The following is a 13,033-nucleotide window of genomic DNA, read 5'->3' as shown; positions in this document are numbered from 1 at the left end:
CCACACTCCAGCCCACGTGGCAGCCACCTTGTCAGTCCTTCTTGCTGCGGGGCCTTCTCGCTTTCTCTAACTCTCCCCCTTTCTCAGCACATCTTTTTTCCACAAACAAACGTGGACAAAAGGCTCAAAGTGTGTGAGGTAACATGATGATGATGAAATCCTTGCTTCTAGGGAGCACTCTGATTGCACTTCCTCCAAAACATCCTTGTTAGTTATTTTTTTATAATGACCAGTCTGCATACAATAAATTGTTTACTTTGTGTTTCCTTCATGTACATTGGAGGGATTATTTTGGCCCCTTCCCTCCACCCACAAAACTCTGAGGCCCTGTGATTTCTCCCCCTCCTCATCCTCAGCCCACTGTCTCGTCCTCTTCCCTCTGGCTGTGCATACACATTTCACGGATTCTCCTTCTATTTTCACATACAGTATTGGTCTCATACAGTATTTGTCCTTACGTGCCTGAGTTAGTTCTCTCAGCACAATGCTCTCCAGCCTCTCCCATGTTATAAAGTACTTTTTTAAATTGTTGCTCCTAAGAGCAGCATAGTATTCCATCATGTGAATGGACCACACTTTCTCAACTCAGTCATTTGCTGATGGACATTTGGGCTGTTTCCATGTTCTTGCTATTGTGAATAATGCTGCTGTGAACATCAGTGTACAAATCTCCATTTGTGTCTCAGATCTGTTTTCCTTGGGGTATATCCCTGGCAATGGAATAGCTGGGTCATACGGAATGTCTATGTTCATCTTTTTGAGGAAATGCCAAACTGCCTTCCAGAGTGGTTGCACCGTTTTACAACCTGTTTTTTTGGTTGTGTGTTTTTGGTTTTTGTTTTGTTTTGTTTTGTTTTTTTGTAGTCCATGGTATATTCATTACTCACCAGTACTATTCAAATAATTATTATTTTCAGCTTTTTTTAAAAAAAACCAAACTATTATTATTTGAGCAACAGTTCACAGAGCAGATTGTATTCCGGTCACACTGGGTGGTGACATTGATCACAGTCCCCTCACTGTCTCAGCACTCGTCCCTCCCCCTCTCTCCATCCTCCCCTTTCCTATCTTCTGAGCTCTATCCCTCAGCAAATGCTGCCCTTGTCACCTCGTGTGGTTAGTGTTCCAAACATGAGAGGCCCCCTGGGGTTACCATCCACCTTCTAGACCTCTCTACTGTTCACTGTCAGGTGTGTCCAGGACTGAGTTGAGTTCCAGGCTCTTAGGGTCATAAAGCCACAGTCTCGGGGGATCCATTGGTCTCTGTTAGATGGGTAAGCCTGGCCACTGCTGTGACTGCCAGTTTTCTTCTGCACTAGCTTCTCACTCTATCCAGGACTCTCTACAGTGACCCCTTTCTGAGCGGCCAGCAGGGAGAGCAGTTGGTTTTACTACAGAGCTGGGAACCAGGAGTGGCTGGATTTACTGCCCTGCCTAGAACCCCACCATCTGGTCTTCAGGGAAGATGTGTCAAATAATGGGACGCCTTTCTCCCCAAGAGACCCCTCCCCATCTCCCCACCTTTGTGAACAGTCACTGGTATGCTTCTCCTGTGTGTCTTTCACAGCTCAGGCCTTCCCTGGTTTGTGGAAAGTATTGGAATGGAATGCTGCTGCTCTCAAGACAACTAGCCTCACATCGGTGACAAAGCAGCCACAGTGGGCCCCATTCTCATCCTCAGGGTCCAGCTGCTGCAGGCTTTCAGGCTGGGCCCCCATGCTCCCCACCTTCCAGGCGACCACCACGGTCAGTCGCTCTGCCTCCTTGTCCAGGCCCTAAGCACCTGGAGGAAAGGAAACAATCTCACTTGTTTTTCTGGAATCCTCCAGTCAGCCTTGAACGAGCAGTGAATGCTGAGCGGAAGAAGACATGAGGACCTGGGGGAAGAACCAGGTGAGATTGCGCTGAGGCCGACAGGACCGTGAGCCTGAGGACGCTGCTGGCCAGGAGGCCTCAGCCCCACGGGTTCTCCCAAGCAGAGAGAGGAGCTGGACGCTCACCAACCTCGGACATCCTTGCCGGTGTTTGTGTGTCTGAGTCTGTATTGCAATGCTGCCTTCATCCCTCTTTGGCCTACATTTTTTGAATTGTGGCAAATACAGAGATGACAGGATTGCACTAATAACATTGTCAGTGCAAAAATTCCCATCTGCAGGCCTAAAAGCACATGAAGAAATGGTCAAAATCCCTAGCTCTCAGAGAGAGGCAAATCAAAATGACTATGAGATAGCATCTCTCCCCAGCAACAATAGCAAAGTTCAATAGGGCAGCAAACCATAAATGCTGGTGAGGCTGTGGAGAGATTGGAACTCTTATCACGGATGGTGAGAATGTAAGATGGTACAGCCACTAGGGAGGGCTGTCTGGCACTTTCTTAAAAAGTTGGAAATAGAAATGTGATTTGACGCAGCAATTTCACTACTGGGAATATACGCTAAAGAAACTAAAGCCAAGACTCAAATAAATGTAAGCACACCCATGTTTATTGCTGCATTATTCACAATAGCAAAGAGGCGGAAGCAGCCCAAGTGCCCATTTACAAATGAACGGGTAGAAAAACTATGGTATATTCACACAGTGGAATATTACGCAACACTGAAAAACAATGAACTCGTAAACATTACACAACATGGGCCTGGAAGACATTATGCTGAGTGAAAGAACTCAGTCACAAAATGACAAATACTGCATAACGCTGCTGTTATAAAATAGGACAGACTGGGGTGGGTTGGGGAAAAAATGGGAAAAGAGTGGATAGGTAATGAACACTGCATTAGATCAGATGAGGGGAAGACGTGTCAGAAAGGAATACATGATGATGCATTATATGTAGGAGAACAATCTAGAACAAGGGGTGCATTGTGAGGTGGGCTGATGGAGGGGTAGCGGGGGGGAAGAAGATGTACAGCAATAAAAAAAAGTAAAACTTTAAAAAAAATTCCATCTGCAAGACTGAAGAGCAATGCATACACGGGCAGCACCACCATACAAGGAGTTAGGGGTGTTCAGAAGAGTCTACGTGGAGACATTTGAGGGCCAACACCTCCCAGACAGCCCCTCCTTCCAAGTCTTACCTTGCAACTGTCTGTATGACCTCAGGTAGCAGGAATCACTTATTCATGATTTCCCTCTCCTTTTACTAGCTTTCTATCTACTTTGGTGGAGGAAGGTATACATTGTGTTTCACACTGTTCTTCATTCACATTCTGTTTTGTACAATTGTTGACACCACATTGTTTTCTGTTTCTCTCCCTCCTTGTTTTTAAGTTTGGATGCACTTTTATTGCCCTGGCATTCTTTGGATCAAAACCCAAAACCAGTGCTGTGGGGTTGATGCTGACGTGGGGCGGCCCCACGTGTGACAGAGAAGGACTGCTCCACTGTGTTTCCTCAGCTGTCATCTTCCCACGAGGGAGCTCTGCTGGCCTAAGGAGCTGTGTTCCCAACCCAGAGGCAGATGGTTCAAATCCACGAGCTGCTCTGTGGGAAAAAGATTAACAATCCTTTCCCTTGTGATTTGCAGCCTTTCGAAACCCACTGGAGGCTCAGCAATACGTTGGTTCCACCTCAACGCGATGAGTTTGAGCCTTCTTTACAGAAGCAGATCTCCAGCCCTTCCACAGGGCTGCTGGATGGGCCCAAACCCCTCACTTTTGATGAATAATCCCTCTTAACACCCTTGTGCCACCCAAGGACCTTGCCTCAGATACACAGTGTCAGCAAATCTCGCTCATCAGTGCTAAGCCTCTGATCCTGCTCTCCAGGGATGCAGAAGGCAGAAAACAATTTTGACCAGCGAAGTTCCTCTCAAGACCTTTCCATGTTAAATGTCCTCAACAGTAAGCACCCAGGCTTTGGCAGCTAATGAGAGCACTCTTTCCTGCACTCTTAGCACTGAAAAAGCCTCACAAAGATAATGAAAGGTAAAAACACTAGGAAGCACCAATTTTATGTGGAAGAGGATGGGTAATCTTGCGTGCGATTATTGCCTCTTAAAACCTGTTAGAAGGTCAGCTGGGGATTGGTTCTGACTTGATGGCACACAACAACAACAACAACAACAACAAACAAAACAAGGTGCCTCTATGAAGAAGAATGCGGCATCAGTACTAGAGGAAGTCTCAGTAACAGTCTATATTCCAGATGATGCACTCTTGCTTGCAGAAAATGAGGCTAACTTGAAGCACTTGCTGCAGAAGATCAAAGCCTTCAATACAAATTGCATCGTCACATTCAAAAAACAAGAATTCTCACCATTGGACCAATGAGCAACATCATGATAGAAGGAGAAAAGACTAAAATTGTCAATGATTTCATTTTACTATTGAATATGCCGTGGACTGCCAAAAGAACAGATACATCTCAGATGAAATATACAGGGCTTCTTGGGAGCAAGGATGGTGAAACTCTGCTTCACATCCTTTGGGCATTTTACTGGGAGGAGCCAGTCCTTGGAAAAGACATCATTCTGGGAAAGGACTGACACAGTGACTACAACAATGAACTTGAGTGTGACATGATGAAGGACAGGGCAAGGTTCAGGTCTAGTCACAGGGTCATGATGAGTGACAGTTGACATAACGGCACTGTCAACCCAACAATAACACACAACAACAATATGACTGTATCCTCTCATCACATGATGTATTTGTCAGTAATTATCTGAAGGAATTGGCAAAAAAACCCAAAACAAAACAAAACAAGGCTCCAGGAATTGACAGCATACAATTGACATATTTCCACAAACAGATGCTGCCCCGGACAGAGGACAACCACCTGGCCAACTGACTGGCATAGATGATAATCCCATTTCCTTAAAAAGTGACCCAACAGAGTGTGAAAATTATCAAACAATACCACTAATATCACATGCAAGTAAGATCCTACTGAAAATTACAAAAACACTACTAGAATGGAACATCAACAGGGAACTGCCTGAAGTGCAGGCTGGGTTTAGAAGAGGCTGCGGCACTAGGGATATTATAGCTAATGTTAGATGGATCTTGCCTGAAAGCAGAGAGTACCAGAGGAATATCTATCTGATTCATTGACTATGCAAAGGCATTTGACTTCACACCAAACTTACTAAGAAAAAAATGAGAATCCCAGAACACTTGATTGTGCTTATGTGAAACTTATAATTGAACTAGGAGGCAGTTGTCAGAACAGAGTAAGGAAACACTGCACGCTTCAAAATCAGGAAAAGTGTACAACAGGAATGCCTCCTTTTTCCCATACCTTTTCAATGTATGTGCAGAACAAATCACCTGGGAGGCTGGGCTCTATGAGGAGAAATGTGGCCTCAGGATTTGAGGAAGACTCAACAACCTTTGTTATGCAGATGACACAACCTTTTTTTGCTGAAACTGAGGAAGACCTGAGGCATTTGCTGAAGAAGTCAAAGACTGCAATCTTCAAAATTGACTGAAGCTTAACATCAAAGAAACAAAGTTTCTCACCACTAGACCAACTGGTAGCATCATGATAGACTGTGAAGAGATTGAGTTTGTTAACAGTTTCAGTTTACTTTGCTCCACAATCAACACTCTTGGTTTCAGCTGCCTGGAAATCAAAAGACAAATTGCACTGGGAAAGTCTGCTGTCAGGGACCTCTGCAGAGTACAATAATATCAGTCTGGAGACTAAGGTGCACCTGATCCAGGCCATGTTCTTGGCAATTACTTGCTATGCATCAGAAAGCTGGACAACGACTAGGGATGATAGAAGGAGAATCGATGTCTTCGAGTTCTGGTCTTGGAGAAGGGTACTGAATGTACGATGGACTGCTAGGAGAACAAACAGGTTTGTCTTAGAGAGAGTGAGGCCAGGCTGCTCCTTGGAGGCAAGGATACTGAAACTCCGTCTGACATACTTTGGACATGTTGCAAGACAGGACCTGGCCTTGGAGAGGGACATCATGCTTGAAAGGGAGGAGGGACAGTGCAAGAGAGGAAGACCCTTGATGAGATGGATTGACTCAGTTACTGGGGAAAAGGTGGTAGGTGTGCCGGAGACAATGAGATTGGTTCAAGATAGAGCAGGGTTCAGAGCTGTTGTACATATGAGTTGTAAGTGACTGGACGGCACATAACAACAACAAAAAACGTGAGAGGTCAGGCCTGCAAAAGGCAGGCTGGGCAATCAGTCTAGCCCTATATGCAAAGTCCTTCCACACAGCACAGTGCTTGCCTGGTTGGTTATTTTATTATTTTTTTTTCCAGAGGGAGAGAAAGGACCTGGCAGTGTAGAACTGTGGTTGAGAGGTTTATCAGTAAATGGAGATAATAAGTGCTGCATGCCGCAGCACAACCATTGTTTTGTCAGCAGCATTTAATGTTTCCACAGATATGGACAATAAGTATTAGAATCCAGGGAAGAAGGAGGGACTTGGAGAACTGGGTTTCAGGGAACACTTCCCATTGGTCTGGGTAATAGGAACGCTGGGGGTCCCGTGTCCTGGCTCAGTGTCCCGACAGTGTGACTGGCGAGAGTTCTGAGAACGTGGCCAGCCCTGGGCTGTGCTGAGTGCTACACAAAGGCCACATCACACAACAGTGCATCATCTCTCTCAGACATTCTCACCCAGGGTCGTGTGTGATGTTCAACACCTGGGCCAAGAGAAACATTTCTTTTACTTTTGGTCTCTGCCTCCCAGGTCACATCTCAGTGGGCAGATGAGGCCAAAGGCCGAAGACTTGGCAGGGTCTCAGGTTAAAAATCAAGCCTCTGTCTGCTCGATTGTTCACCTCATTTCACCGCCTGTTTATAAACACGGACGGGTGTTACTGGATTCCGACCTCCACCTGTACCTCCATGCTGGCTCTTGGGCTGACCCCTGGCAGAGACCATTGCCTCTCCCACCCTCACTCCACCCTCTTCTTCAATAAAAGCTAACTCCTCATCTGACACCACGTGCATCGGAGCAGAGCCACACTCCATGGAGGTTTCAATGGCTGAGTTTTCAGAAAAGTTTAGGAACAACCTTGGCCCCTTAGCAGAAACTAAAACCAAACCCACTTTGGTCAAGTTGATTCTGATGGAGGGTGACTCTCTCACTGGAGTTTGAGACTCTAAATCTTGACAGAAGGAGATTGCCCATCTTCTTCCTTGAAATAGCTCTAGGGTTCGAATTGCTGAACTTTTTGGTTAACAGCCAGACAAGTAACACATACTTTTCAGAAGTGGATAGCCAGGGCAATGTTCCAAGATGCCTCTCTCTCTCTGGGTGGATTTGAACTGTCAGCCTTTTGGTGAGCAGGCCAATGTGATATAACCACTTTATGAAATGACATATGATCAAGAGAAAATGGTGATGAAGGAGGAAGTCCTGACTGCTTTGAAGGAATTGGCAAAAGCCCCAGGAATTGATGGAATACAAATTGACTTATTTCAACAAACAGATGATGCCCTGGACATGTTCACCAAGTTGTGCCAAGAAATCTGGAGGATAATGACCTGGCCAACTGACTGGAAAAGATCCGTATTTATTCCCATTCAAAAAAAATGTGACTTGAAGGAGAGTAAAAATTATAGAACAATATCACACTCAAGCAAAATCCTGCTGAAGATTATGTAAAAGTGACTGGAACAGTATATCGACAGAGGACTACCAGAAATACAAGCTGAGTTTAGAAGAGGTCGTGGCACTAGAGACATTCTTGCCAAGGTCAGATGGATCTTGGCCTAAAGCAAAGAGTACCAGAAGAATGTCTATTTGTGTTTCATTGACTATGCAAAGGCATGTGACTGTGTGGGTCACAATAAATTGTGTTTAACCTTGAGGAGAATGGGGGTCCCAGAACTCTCAATTGTGCTCATGTGAAACCTATACTTGGATCAGGAAGCAGTCGTCAGAACAGAGCAAGGAAACACTGCCTGGTTCAGAATCAGGAAAGGTGTGCGACAGGGATGCATCCTGTCTCCATACCTTTTTCACTCTCTGTGCAGAACTGATCATTCGGGAGGCTGGGCTTTATGAGGAGGAATGTGGCATCAGGATTGGAGAAAGACTCATCCACAACCTACGTTACGCAAATGACACAACTTCACTTGCTGAAACTGAGGAGGATCTGAAGTGCTTGCTGTAGGTCAAGGACTAGAATCTTCAATATGGATTGAAGCTCAACATCAAGAAGACAAAGAAAGATTCTCATCATTTGTCAGCATCATAGTAGACAGAGAAATGATTGAGGTTGTTAACCATTTCAGCTTGCTTGGCTCCACAAACAACACTCTTGGCACAAGCAGACGGGAAATCAAAAGATGAATTACACTGGGAAAATCTGCTGTCAGGGACCTCTCTAGAGTACTAAAAAGCAACAGTGGCAGTCTAGTGACTAAGATGCACTTGGTCCAGGCCATGGCCTTTGCAGTTACTTGCTATGGATCAGAGAGCTGGACATTGACTAAGGATGACACAAGAAGAATCGATGCCTTTGAGTTGTGGTGCTAGAGAGGAGCATTGATCATACCATGGACAGCCAAGGGAACAAACAGATCTGTCTTGGAGAGGGTAAAACCAAGTTTCTCCTTGAAGGCAAGAATTTTGAAGCTTCATCTCACATACTTTGGGCACCTGGCCAGGAAGGACAGGTCCTTGGAGGAGGACAATAATTGGAAGGGTGGAGGGAAAGTGCATGAGAGGAAGACATCTGATGAGTTGTATTGACACAGTAACTGGGGCGATGGGAGTAGGTGTGTAGGAATTAGTGAGACTGGCTCAAGGCAGGGCAGGATTCAGAGCTGCTGTACATAGGGTCACTTTGGGTCTCAGGTGACTCAACAGCATATAACAACAATAACAACCACACCATCTATTCCAAAAATTCTTCTGACAGCTGAGCTCTCCGTCCCTTTGCTAACTTTGGAGGTTCACCTTCAAGGCAGACTCTCTTAGCACCCTCTACTTTTTTTCAGCAGGATATCTCATTCCAGGGAATAATTCCTCCTGAAGATATGCTCAAAGTAAGTGGGTCAGAGAAAGAGAGAATCCTCTGAATGAGATGGATGCTGCGCAAGGTCAGAAAAAGAGAGGAAGACCTTCAGTGTAACAACTGACACGATGCCCATCACAGTGGGCTCGAGCAGGACAGAGATCAGGAGGATGGCACAGGATAGGCCAACCTTCAAATCTGTGGCCCATAGGGTTGCGAGGAGTTGTACTCAACTATACAGCACCTAACAGTAACTCCTAGCACTCTCCTTGGTCCCCTGCTTGCATTGGCAATTCACTCTCTGTTAACCTTGAACTTTAACTTTGGGTGGATGGAAACACTACCCTTGGTGGTTACAGACATGTTGGGCATGTGACAGGAGCTCAGGAAACCTGAGGGTGAGATGTCCTTCCTTGAGCTATCACTGCTGTTATTGTTAGGTGCTGTTGGGTCAGCTCTGACCCACGGCGGCCCCTATGAGCAACAAATCTGAACCGTGACCTATCCATTGCCATCGTCACCATCCGTGATATGTTGGAGCCAATGGTTAAAGTCACTGTGTCATTCTGTTTTGTTAGGGGCTTCCTACCACATGAGATAATGTTTGTTGTTGTTGTGTGTGTTGAGTTGGCTACGACTCACAGAGACTGAGAAGAGCTCTGAACCCTGCCCTATGCTGTGCCGTCCTCACCATCTCCACTACTCTTCAGCCCATTGTTACAGTCCCCATGTCAATCCAGCTCATTAAATGTCTTCCTCTTTTACCCCGAGATTCCACCTTTCCAAGCATGATATCCATCTCACAGACTAGCCCCCTCTAAGAACATGCCCAAAAACTATGAAGAAGTTTTACATTTTATCAAAAGAACAAACAAATCTATCTCCAGGAAGTGCAACTAAAGTGCTCCCAAGACTGAAAGATGGTGAAACTTTGTTTCCCATACTTTGGGTATGTTGCCAAGAGGGGCCGGTCCTTGGAGAAGGATATCATGCTTGGAAAAAGCAGAGGTTCAACGAAGGAGAGAAAGATCCAGAGGGGTTGCACTGACACTGAGCTTCATCACAACAGATATTATGAAGATGAAGCAGGATTCGACAAGTTTTCTGTCTGCTGTACATTGGCTCCTGCTGTTGCTATAGGCTGGAGTGAACTGGGAGGCAATTAACAACAACATCCTCTGCTGCATAGTAACTGTGCAAGTTTCTTGGCTTTGCCCATGTAGAAACATAAGCAAGAATCACTCAGACATCAGCATGCAGAAAGTTTTCCCCAGACAATCCCATTAGGCAAAGGGCTTTGATTGCTCTGGGAACCAGCTCTGTCTACCCTGGGGAAACTGGCTGGCTTCCAGCAGTGGACGGAGGCAAGATGCCCAGCTGGGCGTGTGCAGGTGGGGGTAGGGGTGGAGCCAAGGGGTTTGTCCTAGAGGAAAGCAAAAACTGAGAGATTAGAGAACAAAAGGATTGTAAGGACACCAAGAGTGGGAGAAGAGCATACACAATACCTCCCACAAACATTCCCCCAGGAGCTCCAGGGCCAAGAGAGCTGAGTGAGAGCCAACACTGTGTGGCCCCCGGGGATCACTCCCACCTGCTCCCTGTCACCTGGTATCTCTGCCCTGCTGTCTGCCCCTGACAGGAACTCAGCGACTTTGAAGAAACCACTGTCTGGGCTTGCCAGCTTGTTTATGCAATTTAGCCTCTGTTCTTACCTCTGTTATACATTAACTATGGGTTCCACGGATTTGCATGTCCCAGTAAATTTTAATAATTGTTGCTATTCCTGCCATAGCAGCAGGGGACTCTAGTCATGTTTGTGGGTGATGGTGATGACTGAGCCCTTTTGAGCTGGTGTCTCTATTTTAAAGTGATTGTTCCTTCAAACTGGGGAAGAGGGTGTCTCCTGGGAGCACTGGACAGACAATACATGCTTTTGAAACAGTACAGTAAGATTTTAACACTAAGAGAATCTTTTTTAAAAAAGCACAATGTTTTACCATTTCATGGGGAAGCCTGGAGGACATTATGCTGAGTGAAGTATTTCAGTCACAAAAGGACAAATAGTGCATCACACCACTGTTATTAAACAGGAGAGAGACTGGGGATTGCAGAGACAATGGGGAGAAGGTGGATAGATCATAAACATTGCATTTGATCAGAGGAGGGGAAGAAGTGTTCAAAAGGAATATTATGAATAGGCTTTATATGTATGACAACAATCTGGAAGAAGAGGGCTGGGGAGGGGAAAGAGGAAGAGGGAAGAAAATGTGCAACAATGGGAAAAAATGAGAACATTTCAATGTTTAAAACCCCTAAAAACCAGGCCACACGCCAGCACATTGCTGTGTGGTCAGAACTGACAGCGGAACCTCTTTGCAGGTTGGCAGTGGCTATAAATCATAAGGAGGAAGATTGTCCATGTTTCTGCAGAACAACTGGTGGATTTGAACTGCCTGTCTTTGGGATGGCAGCCCTAGTTCCTAATAACGAGGCCACCAGAACTCCCAAATCGCAGAGGCACCTGCTTCTCCTTCAGTGTGAGGTAGAGAGTCCCAGGCACGTGGGGTTCTTGCTTTGCGGTCTGCACTCGCTGTGCCTTTGAGCCAGATCACTTCACACACAGGAAACCCACAGTCTTCTGCAGGCCTGCCCTGCTCACATTTCCTCGCTTGCACAGTACACTCTCCTTAACTGACCCCGCATGTTTTTTCCTGCCTTCCTGACCCACTTGTTATCGCCTTATAATATTCCCAGGATGCCAGAGACTTCGGTGCCTGTGGCTTTTGCAGCTGCAGGCCCTGGAAGGGCACTGGGAAGTGGGGGAGGACACTGGGATGGGGGAGGCCCGTGAGCTGGGGGAGGGTCCTGGGCTGTTTGAAAAGGGGCTCTGGGCTGGGGGGCGGGGAGGGCTTCCACGTGCGCAGGGTCACCTGCTTCAGGGCAAGCATGGCGTGGCCCTCACTCCAGACAGTGCAGTGGTCCAGTGGATTCTGCCCATAGCCCAGACTTCCTTTTAGACAAGAAACGGGCGGAGAGGCATGACTTCTACTTCAGCCTAGGCCCCCGAGGAAAAGAGCATCTCCAGCAAGCACTGAAATTAGCTCCTTGTCTGACCCATCATTTGGAGAATTTACCAAAACACCAAGGGAGGTCTGGTGACCCCGTGGTAAGGAACTGCCTGCCCTGTCAGTGCAAAGGCAGCCCTGGGAATCCACCTTCTGCTCCTGCGGAGACAGGAGAGGAATCAACTTTGGGATGATTATCTGCCTCTGAAAACAAGCTGGAGGGTGGGCTGTGAGTTGTTCCGATTGACAGGATACAACAAGAACCAGAACCCCGGCTCAGAAATACAAGGCGAGCACTTTCATCTTTTAATTAAACATTATGGAGCTATCCAGACAATTATAAGTGTGCTCTTCCTTGCTGACACCAGTGGGAACTGGTCCACCACGGGGTCACATTCTTTCCCCACCTCCCTCCCCAATTTCTTCTGTTTGTTCACTCAAGCAGAGCAGGAGTCTTCCTAGAAAACAAAAATCCTACAAGTTTCCCAGGTTGTAAATCTTTATGAGAGAAGAAGCCTCCTCTTTCCGGGTCCTGGCTTCCAACCGGTGACCTTCAGTTAGCAACCCAGTAGTTTACATACTGGAACACTCCGGTGGCCTAGGGGTAAGAAACTGCGCTGCATTCGCAAAGGCACACAGTTCAAATCTACCAACTGTTCTGTGAAAGGCTGGGCTATCTCCTCCTGTGAGAGGCTGTGCGATGTCTCAGCAAATCTGCTGGAGGGTCAGCTCAGACGCAGTGGCACAAAACCATCACAACCACCACCACCACCACCACCACCACCACCACCTTATACACTGTGCCTCCAGGCTCTAGAGTGAGGGAATATTCTTGCATGATCTTTCAGAGCTGGAGATGGAAGTACATGGTTAACAGAACTGCTCGGTGGCGCCCCCCTCAAGTGGCGTTCGGAGCACAAACCCTCTCCGCTATCCCTCGGACACCCTCGGTCCACTTGCCCACTTGGGAAGCGAAGGGAGGGAGTCCCCTCCGGGCAGCACCCCACGCGCCAGCGCGCCCCGCCCCGCGCGAGC

The 13,033-nt window shown here is 46.8% G+C and overlaps 1 pseudogene; it reads right to left on the bottom strand.

The window, feature by feature from the left end:
* The window catches only part of LOC102876509, a 53,283-nt pseudogene extending 51,565 nt beyond the window's left edge, over window positions 1-1,718 (bottom strand).
* Between the last annotated feature and the right edge of the window lie 11,315 nt (window positions 1,719-13,033).

This window comes from Elephantulus edwardii, unplaced genomic scaffold (assembly GCF_000299155.1).
Source record: "Elephantulus edwardii isolate Elephantulus edwardi_28Jun2011 unplaced genomic scaffold, EleEdw1.0 scaffold00153, whole genome shotgun sequence".
Taxonomy (NCBI): Eukaryota; Metazoa; Chordata; class Mammalia; order Macroscelidea; family Macroscelididae; genus Elephantulus; species Elephantulus edwardii.
Note: the sequence above shows the minus strand (reverse complement) of the source record. Positions and strands in the feature narration are given on the sequence as shown.